The sequence below is a fragment of the Borostomias antarcticus genome (assembly GCF_949987555.1).
Source record: "Borostomias antarcticus genome assembly, chromosome: 9".
Taxonomy (NCBI): Eukaryota; Metazoa; Chordata; class Actinopteri; order Stomiiformes; family Stomiidae; genus Borostomias; species Borostomias antarcticus.
Genome location: NC_140242.1, coordinates 22,527,482 through 22,537,666, shown reverse-complemented (window position 1 = coordinate 22,537,666; position 10,185 = coordinate 22,527,482).

Below are 10,185 nucleotides of genomic sequence, written 5' to 3'. Positions count from 1 at the left end.
CAGGCGTGTCCGGCTGGGAGGAGGCCGCGGGGTAGACCCAGGACTAGGTGGTGGGACTACATCTCCGCACTGGCCTGTGAGCGGCTAAAGATTCCCCAGGCAGAGCTGGTTGATGCTGCTAGGGAAAGGGATGTCTGGGGCCCCCTGCTGGAGCTGCTGCCTCCGCGACCCGACCCCGGATAAGCGGATGAAGATGTATGTATGGATGGATGGATGGATGGATGCATAATCCTTTTAGTATGATAAGTAGATAGTATAATAGGCTAAGTCAGACAGTATTGTTTGACTGGAAAATACTTATCTCTACCCTGAACCACCCAATATATTACTTTAGGTTATTTACTAGAATATAATAAGCATATGTATTATTTATACATTTCTATTTATTCATTTATTTTCCATTTGAGAATGCCACCAGCAAAGATAAATTCTCGATACAGTGTGCAGGATGTGATTGCTATCGTTAATAATGGAGAGAGTGATGTTGAGATCAAATCAAATGACACTGATATAAATGATGAAGATGCCTGTGGACAAGAAGACAAAGAAAACCAACAACCCACTGACTGCCCAGCCAGTGATTATGTGGACATCGAGCTGCAACCAAAAAAACACACTATGCCCCGTGACAGGTATTGCTGGCTGAAAAAAAGACTTTATCAGCCCCAATACTGATTTTTCTGGTCCAGATGTCACAGAAGATCGCATTTCCCTTCACACACCACTGGAATACTTCCAGTGATTTGATTCAGTCTCTGACAAAAAACACAAATGAGTACAGCTTTCAAACGAATGGAAGATCTGTAAACACCAAGACAAAGAAAGTTGAGAAAATGATTGTCATGTACCTGAAGATGGGCCTAGTACAAATGGCTGAAAACCGTATGTATTGGGAGACAGATACACGGCACTTCCCTGTTGCTGATGTGATACCACACAACAGATTCTAATCTCTTTTGACATCATTACATTTTGTAAACAACTTGACAGTGTCGTGTCAGTCACACCTCTTCCAGTGTCAATATGTCGTGGTAATATCCCACATCTTAACTGCACAGAGTGATTTCTGACTTTTGGGAAAATTATACTTAAAGGAGTAGTAAAGGGAAAATGCATGTTTAGCCTTGTTTTAAGGTTACTTATGATCATATACAATGGTTCAGATCAAAACGTTGACAAAACTAGCACTTTTGAGAAAGTCTGATAATTGCTCTACCCCCGTTTTGGTCATACAATGTATGTGGATGGGCACCTTGAAAAATCTTTCAAAAACATGTTAAACTCTCGATTTCAAAGACAAGAAGCTCACCGAGGGGGTAATTGGTGTCCGTTGGTGTTCTGACATCAAATTTGCCGCAAAGTATGAATCCTGTAGGGTTTTATTGATCATTTTATGAAATCCATTGACTTGTATTGACGCGACCGTTGTAGATGTGTAGATCAATCCGCAGAGGAGATTCAGGAAGCGGAACTACTTACGGTAGCTATTGTTATTGTTTATGTTGCTAGGCTACCTAGTTTGCGGAAGTTTACACACGTATGTGCTGCGACTAAATAGTTCTATGCTAAATATTTTAAAAAGCCTTTCCAGATGAACTAGAATCTTACTTTATGGCGAATTATATGTCAGAACGCCAACTAACACCTCAGTGAGTTTCTTGTCTTTGCAATCGAGAGTATAACATGTTTTTGAAAGATTTTTCAAGGTGCCCACTAGGGCTGTCTTCAACTCAGGATTTTGTGATTCGAATCAGACTTGGTGTTCAAAGCGACGCGTCGAATCGTCGATGTGTTTTTTCTCTTTCTCCTGGCTATCAGAAAATCACTTGACATCAAGTTTCCGTGATTATTTTGGTTAGGCCTATATTGGTAGCCTATAGAAACAATCAATTGTTGCCAAGGCACATTTCTGAGTATTTCCGAGGCTATTTGAAATCAACGAGAATGACAGTTACATAATTACAGCATTTTAAATAGCTAGAATATCCTGGCTATCGGTTTGTGGAATAAGATGGAGGAATGCTTCGTTTTGTTCAATCTTTTTCTGAACGAACTTTCGTCCATTTAGGTTATGCTTGAATAGCCTTTATTGGGCTATTTTACCTTGATTGGTGTTTATTATTTTCCGTTGAACAAAAAAGTAGAATAAAGTTTTTAAAAAAAATTGTGGGCTAGCCTTGCTCATATTTCCGCTCCGCTAAAATCCTCTCCGCTGCCTCCGAATGTGTTTGATAGCTTGTTTCAAGTGCAGCCCATCCCTCTTTCTTGCATTGTCCATTGTTTGGACCACTAATAATCGAGATAATTAATAGACAGGTTATCAATATCTTAAACATTTTGTCTTCATATCCATTTTGTGACATGTCGGGAGATTCGTTCCCCCCCATATGTCTAGGCTGAGGGGAGACCGCCGGAGTTGGGAGAGCTGTGAAACTTTCAACTCAAAATTGCAGGCTGCCCAATAAAAGACACCTGTTTTCTTGTTAAACATGAATCATCTAGCATTGTCCATCTACTTCGGATGCCCCCATGTTTTTATACAGTTTCACATATCCTACATTAGGGTTGGGCAATTTGACGATAGTCTCCTCAACTGCGCATTTGAATGCTTGCGCGAATCGGCTCGGCTCATACGTTGGGCAGCAGTCAACAAGGAAATGTTTTGGCTGTCACTAAAGCATTTTCACAGACGTTAGAGCTCAAGCTGTCTATGGGAGACCCTATTTTTACCATTGGATATACAAGAAGATTGATTTAGGAAAGCAGTGTGATATTCCATTTGGGAAATGCACGTGATTGCTGGCGCATAGTAGGCTAGGCTAGGCTAGACGCTTAGCGGAGGGGAGAGGGGCTCCCTGCCTTCTTCCCTCTGCTATATCAGTCTTAACTCTTCTTTTACAGCCCAACAAATAGCTACGGTAATAGCCTAGGTCTAAAACGAATGATTGGCCTGTCCTTGATCTTAGTCCACCTCCTAGTCCTTGACAGTGGAGCAGAAAACGACTGCTCGACTTAAAGAATCTCTGTCGACTTAAGGGTCTCCGACTGATGATTCGACGCGTCGACTTTCAGGGGGCAGCCCTAGTGCCCACCCACATCCATTGTACAGTATGACCAAAACGGTGGTAGAGCAATTATCAGACTTTCTCAAAAGTGCTAGTTTTGTCAACGTTTTGATCTGAACCATTGTATATGATCATAAGTAACCTTAAAACAAGGCTAAACATGCATTCACACCGTCGCTTTCTCCGCGGCTTTGTTGCCCCAGTAGGATCTGGCTGCAGGCCTCGTCTGCTGGGCCCTTCCCTCGCAGACCTCACCCACTGGGCCCCACCTCATCCGTGTGCTTATCGCACTGATGTAAGTAAGTGAATTAGTTTTTGTCCCTTGTAAGTAGTGTTGTCACGATACCAATATTTGACCTGCGATACTATACCAGCCAAAGTATCACGATACCAAGTAGTATCACGATACCGAAGCATTAAAATTTGTAATTTTAAAATTTTTATTTTTATGAAGGTGCAATGTATTTACAGTACATTACAGTACAGTGTAATCACTTTATACGAGTGGTGCATGAATAAGATGCATTTAATGCATTACATTGTAGCTCTATAGCAGGGGTGTCAAACTCTGGCCCGCGGGCCAAATTTGGCCCGCAGTGTAATTATATTTGGCCCGCGAGGCAATACCAAATGACTACTAGAGCTGGCCCGCCAGTATTATACAGCGCATTCACCGCTAATACTACAAATCCCATAATGCTCTGCTGTTGTTTTGGCGCGTCAATCAAGACAGGACCCAGAAACGCCCTCTCTTCTGTGACTGTAGTCATAGCAATCTCATACTACAACTGTAACCGTGTTACCACTTCTTAAAAATGGCGAAAAGAAAGGCAGAAAACAGAAGCTTTACGTTATGTAACGTCTCACTGTGATGGAGACACCTGTGTTGACCTAGCCGGCCGCTGTGTTTGCTCTGTTCCTGTTCATTCAATCCTGTCTGCCTTCTTGCCGGCCTGTCTGCCTGCCTGTCTGCCTGCCTGTCTGCCTGCCTGTCTGTTTGCATGCCGGCTGTCTGTCTGTCTGCCTGGCTGTAGGACAGTCAGGGTTTTACAAGCTTCTCTACTGAGCAGATGGAGCACCAACACTTGTGTCTGAGGGCGTATTCACATATGTTAGTGCACACCATTGATGCGCACCAAAAGCGAAAGTGATAAGTGCATATTCAATGTTAAAGCAAACCTTGTTTGGGTCCATATTAAAATTTTCATTTGTTCAATGTTGGCCCGCGACTTTGTTCAAGTTTTACATTTTGGCCCACTGTGTATTTGAGTTTGACACCCCTGCTCTATAGGTAAGTAAAAAGATACTATGCATATTATGAATTATTATATAATAATATTATATATAATATTAAATATTTAAAACACATATCTAAAACAACTACTGAATCAACCATGTATACACACAAGTGTAGTATCACAAACCACCAGTAAAGGTCAGCGGAGGGCCACTGGGTTTTGGTTGATGGCAATGACGCTTTATCTAGCTTTCACTTTCGTTTAAGTCAAAACCAGATCAAATGACCAAATGTCAAGAGGTGGATATCATTGGATTATCATTGGATTCGTCTCAGCCTACATAATCTAGCTCACATTATTTTAAGGAGTTTGGAGTTGGAATAAGAGGACGAATTTCAATTCAACAGCTGTGCATGATGACAGCAGGTAGGCTAACGTTACTTCATTAGCTAGCCAGCTGGCTAGCTAGCAACAGCAGCACACGCTTTAGCTAAGATGTTTATTCATTCATTTTTGTAATATTAGCTAATGGCAAGAACACTGCCACAGTGTTACCAACTTCATTAGCTCGTCTGTATTCCAGTGCAAGGTCTGGATGACGAGATTGTAGATGCTTTATTGAGTTTGATGTGTTGACTTCTTTTGCCTATACGGCATTGCCGCATCGCCTGCACAACGGACGGCCATCATCTATAGCGTTTCCTTGTTTATCTGGTTTAAAACCCAAATACTGTAGTTCCATATTAAACTTTTAGAGTTATGTTTCTTCAATAATGTTACATTTGATGGTGCGGACTCAGAGCTAGGGAACGCTTCTGACATTACGATAGCCTACTGAGAACCAGACTGGCTCGCGCCCAGACATACACAGATAACGTCAATATATATTGTGACTGCGGAGATGTGTGCGCGAATCAACAAATTGGGAGCTGCACAACGGTGTCGCGAGCCAGTCTGCTTAGCAGAAACCAGTGAATTTGGAAACAGAGGTAACATTGTCCCCCTGCCGTGTTCAACGGTAGTACCGTTGTATAGAGCTTATAGTATATTTTGGCACCGTCACGTTTTGGAACCGCGGTAGACCTTTGGTACCGGTATATCGTGCAACACTACTTGTAAGAGGTTTGGGTCTGTTGGACCCATTTTCAATGTTTACGTAAATAAAAGTGATACAAATATTTATTTATTTTTAAACCTGAGACTCATTGGCCTTGGCTCACTTTCTGTAAAGAACATGTACAAGAACTAATTTTCATTGAGTACCCACTGTGCACCCCTCCTACACATTTACATGACATACAGGCTGTGCAGGTTCACTGGACCTGTAGGTAATACAGTAACTATTACAATAAGTAATACAGTAAGTACAGTGTGAGTGTGGAAATTGGTACTAAACAAAAAAGCTTGCTGTGTACCTTTACCCTGTCCTCCTACCTCGGACTACTGTGTGTGATCACTGATCAGCCCCTGACTGGCTCTGACCCGAGTGGGCGGAGTCTCACCACCACTCCACTATCCACTCCACGAACCCCACAACTCGGCCCTGGGTGGGCTAGAGACACGCGGTCATCGCAGGGGGTGCATGGGGATGGCCTGGAGGTCAGTGATCTGCCCCCGGTGGATGTAACCCGAGGGGGTACAGTCTCTCCACCACACTCAACTCAGGGTATAGGCCGAGGCCGAGGTTTACTCAGGCCAATACTAAACTGTACTGTATAGGCTATATGAATATAATATATTATATTGCACTGTACTTTAGATTGCGATTCTTGCACTTTGCCTTCAGCACTAGATTATGCTCCTAGTCACTTGTTTTAGAAAGAAGATGCACTTGTGGATCTTCAGGATCTGTGGATCTAGAGGCCTTCAGGCATACACATACACACACACACACATGGACTGAACTCACGGACTCAGAAACACACACACACAAACCACACCACACGCACCCACCCCTTCCCCAGCCCTCCCCCACCCCATCCCCTCCTTTCGCACCCTCCCCCCCCCTCTCTCATTACAGTACAGTGCTGTCAGGTTATTGGCCGCGCCGATTGTATGGCTGCATGTCGAGGCTGGCTGCCTGTATGGTAATTCCCTCCCCCCTCCCCTCCCCTGGTAACTGTAATTGCCTCGTACTGTATTTTGTAACTGCCTTGTAATGTATTTTGTATGTCGTAATTGCCTTGTATTTTGTATGTATTGTATTTTGTATGTCGCTCTTTCTTCCCTTTTTATGTGTTATTTGTATTGTAAAGCGCTTTGTGCATTCGTGCTGTGAAAGGCGCTATATAAATAAAACTTACTTACTTACTTACTTACTTGTGAGTTCTGGCAAGTAGTAGTACATTGGCTCTTCCTACGTTAAATGCAATTATTGTTAGTCGCTTCGGATAAAAGCGTCTGCTAAATGACTGTAATGTCATGTAATGCAATATATCAAGATCGTATATGTATATAGCCCGTCAATACTTAGTTATTTACAGACAACACTTAATCCTACTTGCTGACTCAATCAACTATACAGATGTCCAGATAAGCCACTGTGTCTCGGTCTACTTACCTCACCACCTAAATGGAAGTACATAGGGCAGGCAATGAAATTTCTCCAGAACTATCAAAAGAACAGCTGTACTGTATGTACGCCCATCAGCCATAAGCCAGGCTGGACCCGGTAGTACATGGTAAGTCCAAAAACCCTCTTGGATACATATTACTGTTTTTGCAGGGGACGTCTTTTTGGGTTTTTGGTCGGCCAACCTTGGATGCATCTTTGTTTGACTTGTTTGTTATTGTCTTCGCTTCGCTGCATGCCTCCAGGGCCCTGAAGCAGGGTAGAAAGATTGAGGCTGACCCCTCCCACCATGGTCGCAATCTCTTCATACCACTCCCCTCCGGCAGGAGGCTGCAGTCCATTAGGACCAAGACTTCACACCACAAAAGCAGCTTGTTCCTGACTGCCACCAGCCTCATCAATAAGACTTGTGTCCCCCTCTGACTCTCTCTCCTCTGACTTTGTCTCTGTTGCACATGCCCGCACATGCCGGTACTGTACATAGGCTCGCACTGCACACACATATCACAACGGCACACACATATATATAAAAACATTGCACACACATTTACACTTTGTACACATCACACACCATTTTGTGTTTTGTATTTTGCACTGTCATTTGCACTGTCCTGTCTAATCCTGGCACCTTGTTTAGCATTGTCTACCTATGCACCAACTGACCGGAACAAAGTATAGGCCTATGTAGTATATGTAAAAACTACCTGCCAATAAAACTGATTCTGTAAGATGATTGACTAAGTGTGCACTGCCTATTTTTTATCATGTTTTCTTGCTTAGATTAAATAAATCCATGCAGATTATGTTGCTGGTTGCCATGACTCGGCTTTGGAAGTAGTTGTCTAGTTTTACAATGAATGGTTTAATTTTCTTATTCATTCATGAATACAAGGTCTTACATTAGTTTTGCTCACATATTTCAATGTTGAGTGTCGCTGTTGTGGCATCAAGCTTTCTCGCCAGTTTTGTTGTGGGGAAAGGTGTTGGTTTAATGTCTGAGGCTGACCCGATGTTTTAACCTATGCCCTGCCACTGTACCCACACCCCACTGTTACACCTCAAACCTGAGGCTCAGTGAACTCAGGTTGATAACTAACAGCTGTGTGACTGATTTAACCTACAACTCACAGTAGCTCATGTCATATAGAGTCACGTACTGATATCTGATAGTATGCACCCCAGACCAGCAAGCATCCAGATATTAGTCTGATCCAGGTATTAGTTTGGTAGGGTGTTAGTCTGGTCCAGGTATTAGTGTGGTATGGTGTTAGTCTGGTCCAGGTATTAGTGTGGTAGGGTGTTAGTCTGGTCCAGGTATTAGTGTGGTAGGGTGTTAGTCTGGTCCAGGTATTAGTGTGGTAGGGTGTTAGTCTGGTCCAGGTATTAGTGTGGTAGGCTGTTAGTCTGGTCCAGGTATTAATGTGGTAGGGTGTTAGTCAAAGTTATTGTAGTTAACGAAAACTAGCGAAAAAACAAAAGCTAGGTGTGAAAAAACATTTTAGTTTCCTGAAATAAAATTAAAAACTAGGCTTAACAAAAAAAAGATAACGTACTAAAACTGTGTTGTGTTTACAAAACTAACAAAAATAAACTAAAATTATAGAGAAAACCTCCTGTCTTTTTCATTTCATACATAAGCCTAGTATTTTGGGTGGATATGAAATCTATCCTCCATTTTTTGTTTAGCTGTGCCCCTGCACAGAAGTAACCTGTCATGCGCCAGATGGTTTGTTTCACACAGAGTGAAACAACGTAAGCTCACGAGATCAGGATAGTCTCACGAGGCTAGCGCAGAAGAAAATTATTATTATTATTAACTAATAAAAATGTAACTAAAACTAAGCATTTTCAAAAAATAAAACTAGAAAGCCTGCTTTAAAAACGAATTAAAACTAAACTAAAATTGAAAACAAATAGTTAAAGCAATATAAAAATAACCAGGCCAGGTCTACCCTGGCTTATGTGCGTGGCTGTCTTGTTTCTGTTCAAGACTGGTAGGACAGAAGCTAGTCATGCCACTGAAATAGCTGTGAATTGAAATGACATGAAATAATGTCTGAAAAATTAAGATAGGTCTTGTTGCCTGGACACATCCGTTCCAATGCTTCCAATGCTAATCCAGCACAATAAGAGCAGGATAGCCAGTTAGCTCATGAGCTCACAACTATCAGCAGCTTCCATAACATTAATGGTAGCGGTCAGTGGCTAAAGCTGTTACACTGATGATAACATAAAGTCATCCCCACCGGGTCTTGAACCCTGGTCTCCCGGGTGGGAGTGCAATGCTCTCACCACTACTCTACTTGTGCAGTGGAGATCGGCGGGTTGATTTTGGTGTCCTTTATTTTGGTGTGCTGGGGCTACTGCCTCTTGTGGTGCCAACAGAGAAATGCAGGCCAACATTGTCCGGAGTAAGGGAGGGAGTGATAACCAGACAAACGCTATACTAGGTGCACAGGCTTACAGCCACGCACAAAAAAATGAATGAAAAAAGCAAAACTATTATAACCTTGGTGCTAGCCTGGTCTAGGGATTAGTGTGGTAACATGTTAGTCTAGTCCGGGTTTTGTAGCCCACAGGAAACCTAAAGTAAACAGTTTAATTGACATCTTCCAGGATGTTTCCAATTTGATGCAATTACTGGCTCTATCATGACATTGTCTCTATCTCAGCAGTGACGTTTTGTCCAGTTACAGTGGTGGTGGAGGGGTAAGGGCATTACGGTTTTGGAGGGTTGTTTTAGCTTATGTAGACTTGCAGAGAACTAAGGAGAGAGAAACAGTACAATAGTACTGTATATGAAAAGAAAGAAGGAAAGTTCTCAGTTTTAAAGGGGACCTATTATGAAAAACTTGCTTTGCAGTGCTTGTGCACGTACATTTGGTTCTCTAATGGGCCTACTAACACACAAACTTAGAAATAAGACAACCCAGTCATTTTTCTGCGGACAGACACATTTTGAAATTGTGTGATTCAACAAGCAGATGTGCCTGGGCTTCTTGCCTGGGCCACTCATCCAATATTCAAATACATGTTTTGGGACCCCAGAGACCTATATTAACTTGGAAATGAGCATAAAAGGGGACCTTTAACAGTCCCACAGTTAAATAATTATATGTATTATATAGATTTATATTATTATAAAATTAAGGGAACACTTACTCACACTTAATGACATCCAGCCCTCAATGGGTTAATGATTTTGGTTTCCATTGACTTATTTTGTGACCATTACTTTGCGAATTGCACAATGTAATCAATAAAGATTAAAGAATTTCAATTTGGTTATTTCGTTCATGGAGATCCGCAA